This window comes from Adiantum capillus-veneris, chromosome 23 (genome assembly GCF_014529385.1).
Source record: "Adiantum capillus-veneris isolate H3 chromosome 23, ASM1452938v2, whole genome shotgun sequence".
NCBI classification, from domain to species: domain Eukaryota; kingdom Viridiplantae; phylum Streptophyta; class Polypodiopsida; order Polypodiales; family Pteridaceae; genus Adiantum; species Adiantum capillus-veneris.
The window spans coordinates 60332076-60335870 of NC_140953.1; the positions used below are offsets into that span (position 1 = coordinate 60332076).

At 46.1% G+C, this 3795-nt stretch overlaps 1 pseudogene; it reads left to right on the top strand.

The window, feature by feature from the left end:
* The first annotated feature begins 2271 nt into the window (after positions 1-2271).
* Positions 2272-3469, top strand: LOC147427844 (uncharacterized; annotated as a pseudogene).
* Positions 3470-3795: the final 326 nt, after the last annotated feature.

Here is a 3795-nt window from a genome sequence, read left to right on the forward strand (position 1 = left end):
TTTAAAGAGGAATCCCAAACCCCGAGCAAGTTTTTCCGAGCAATCCCTAAACCGAGCAAAACAAGGAGAAAAATACATTAGAAATTGCAGAGCACTGAGGGTTGTAGAAAATCAATTAGACATGCTTCATCGCATCCCTCACAAAAAGCTTGGTTGCTCATACACAAAGACACACATATGTAGAGACACAACTGCTTATTTTATTAGTGTGTTTGAGTACATTATAACTATTTGCACATGCCCATTTTGAGCAATGAACACTTAGGCAATTAGTATTGACTTACAATGTCCCCCTCAAAACCAATTTTGGTTTGAAAGAGAGATATGCATGTGCCTAAGTACGCCTAGAGAATACACGTACGTTCTTTTTTTTGGTTGTCTGAAGACGACTGTGCGATGCAAAATTAGTAGAGATACAAAGTCAATGTAGAGGCTATCAAGGGTCCATGAGATACTTACGTCACACACAAAATAAGTGAGCATTTATGGTGCTTCAAGTTATTGCAGCATGCGCTCTAGACCCTGCAAGAATTCTAAAATTAGCCAATATTTGCAATGCTTTAGCCGAGCAAACAGTCATGCTTGCACGTTGACGGATGATAACAAGTTGTGAAACTTTATTTTAAAAGTTTTTCGGTGTTGAGTGAGTACACTCAGCATATATTGCCGATTGAACATGCTAAAGAGAAGGACCCTATTAAATGCACGCTTCGAGTGCTTTCCTTGCTTGCATTGTAGCTGTTGCAAGGTCTCGACATGATGAGGCTCTTAAACCTCAAGTGGAGACCAGACCAGAAGTAGATCTTTGTAAAAAGGTAGAACTAAAAAAGCCCAATCATGCTAGAGAGAGAGAGAGAGAGAGAGAGACCTTTATTTTACCCAAGTGTGATAGATTGGTTATCCCAATTCCCTCTAGAGTATCAAGCCTTGAGTTCAACTCTCGTCGATGGATAGATCTTTGAGGTCTCTTGGGCTTGTTCCTATCACATTAAAAACTCTCTTCTTATTCTTCTTGTATGTGCTCTGTGTGTGTGTGTGTGTGTGTGTGTGTGTGTGTGTGTGTGTGTCAGGTCTTGAGTTCAACTCTTGAATAGATCTTTGAGGTCTCTTGGGATTGTTCCTACGATAATTAAATATCTCTTCTTCTTCATCTTCTCCGTGTTCTCTCTCTCTCTCTCTAAAAAATTAATTACTCAAAAAGAGTTCTTAGAAATGATGTCGAGCAGCAGAGCCTGAGCTTGCATGATGTGAGAGAGAGAGAGAGAGAAAGATCAAAGAGGATAAACATAGTGGGGTTTAGTAAGTGTTATGTTTTATATCCATGATTGGAAAAACATTGCCAACAAGGCTGGTGGAATACACGACAACCAAGTTGAGAACGCTATCGACGACATTTTGGATGACGTAGACGGTGCCTAGGATGATAGTGAAGGTGCCGGACACCCGGTCGATGATGTCATTGACAAGAGTGACCACCTCGCCCAATTCTTGAGCAACGGCCACATTCACAATATTCTGCCGAGCGGCCGCCACGATGAGGTGAGCGTTGGGCCACTGAATCATCACGGACAGAATGGCCTAGTTTTGGAAGGTGGCCGTGCCGGGGGCATTGGCCAGTTAGGGCTCCGCGTTATGAACATCGCTAGAACCAGCTATTGGAATTAAAAAGTAATCAACTCAGCTGATGCAAACCCAATCATCATGTAGCTTGCATAGCATGATGTAATCATCTCTATAGCATGTAGACTTGCACGCATCGAGGGTGGATCACTGCACCTGACAAAAGAGACGAATGCATTGTCATTTTCTTTCATGCATTCAACTCCAATGATGACTTGAATTACGGGGGAGTTTTGGAATACTAATTCCAGGTCATCATAGGAGATGTCAAACGTCTCATCTCTCAACCATCAAATGTAACCCATCCCAATGAAGGAACACCGCATTCTATCCACACCTTCTCGTGTCTGCACGTACTCTCTCTCTCTCTCTCTCTCTCTCTCTCATAGTGCCTGCGTCACTTACTATGCACGATGTAGAACACACATGTATGATCCCTTTGAGGGGGGCTGCTCCCTCCTCAATTCTACATGGTATCACGAGATCCATACCAACAAGCCCCCTCGCGCGAAAGTTTCCAGATCTTGGCTTCTGCAGGCATGTGCAGTACAAGCCTATGACGTTGCTGATAATGACGTCCTGATGGACATCGCTCCAACATGTATGGACGTCGCACCTCTATTGATCTGCTACTGCAATCATGCAGCCGATATGGTTACCTGCTTGAATACAACAAACGCTGGGTCCTCACCAACTTGCAATGGCCAACTTCTTGAAGCCATGCCCAATTGCCTGGCAGATGCACCCGCGTCAACCCTTGCTGCTGATTATGCAGCCAAAAGAGACGTCGGACCTGATGGTGGTGTGGAGAACCCTATCATTTCCCTGATACAAGAAGATGAAGGCGATAATGCAGTCCCTGCTGAAGTAACGATCGAGGCCCCTCTTCATGCTGCCCAAATTACACTTGCTGCTCTCTCTGACAGTGATTCTCTGGAACCTGCAACTGAATGTGCAGTCGAGTCCCTGCTGATTTACCTTGATGCAGATGAAACCTTCCCCGCTGCAGCCCATGATGAGGAAGAAGTTATCACCGCCTTTCTTGAATCCCTGATGGAGCCCCGACATCAACCAAATGGGGCAGAGCTTGCTGCTGCCGTTGCTACTGCAACAAATGCTGCCCGCGCCACTTCTGTAATAACGACTGAACCTATTGTAGAAGCTAATGCAGTCATTGCAACTGAATCCATTCCAGCTGCTGAGGCTGAAATTGCCCTGGCTCTCATAGATGCTGCCGCAACGCATGCCGCTGCCACTCAAGCAACCGCAAATGACACCACTGTCATCATGTTGCCACAAGTTCCTACTGCTCCAGTGCATCCTGCTGTGCCCGAGGTCCATGCTGCTCAAATGAAGGACGAACCACTTGCAGAAGTTGCACCCTATAATGATGAGCAAGCAACCATTATGACCGAGTTCCTTGATTCTCTGATGGAACCAACAAATCAAACAAAAAAGGTGGATATTAATGCGTTAACCGATGCTTCTCACGCATGCAATATTGCTCCTGTAGTGACCAGCCCTGCCATTCTCACCTCCTTGCCCTGTTGTGGTCACGAGGCAACAAAGCCTGATGGAACTGATGAAGCAAACCTTCAAGCTACTGGCAGCCCAACATTCGATGCTCCAGATGCTTCAGTTTCTTTTGCTACGAAGGTGTCTCTGCCCTGCTACGATGATGCTGACCACATTGAAGTCGCTAATAATAACAAGAACGTCCTCAATGCATACGTGGCTTCTCTGCAAACCCTTGAGGCAGCCCAACTTGATGAAGCTATTTCTGAAGATGCAAGTGCACGTTGACGTGCGCTCCTACATGACACAACGAGAGAAAAAGAGAGGGAGCTGATGGAAGTAGCAAGCAGTCCAAATATTCGGAGAAAGCGTATGCAGCCCTGATGTGGGCGATGGCCACCCGTTTTAATGCTTGTGTTGTGGACGCACACCAGCTGCGCCGTGGGCTATCGATTTCTTGTTGCGCCGTCTTCTGGGGTTTCTCGTTTCGTGCCTCCATAGTTTTCTCGGGCAACAACGATGTTATCATGTGTGGGCAGTAGCAAGTGCCACTTGCAGCAGAGGCGGCAGAGGGTGAGATGAAGAGGCGGCAGAGTCTCTCTCTCTCTCTCTCTCTCTCTCTCTCTCTCTCTCTCTCTCTCATGTAGGAGCACACATCAA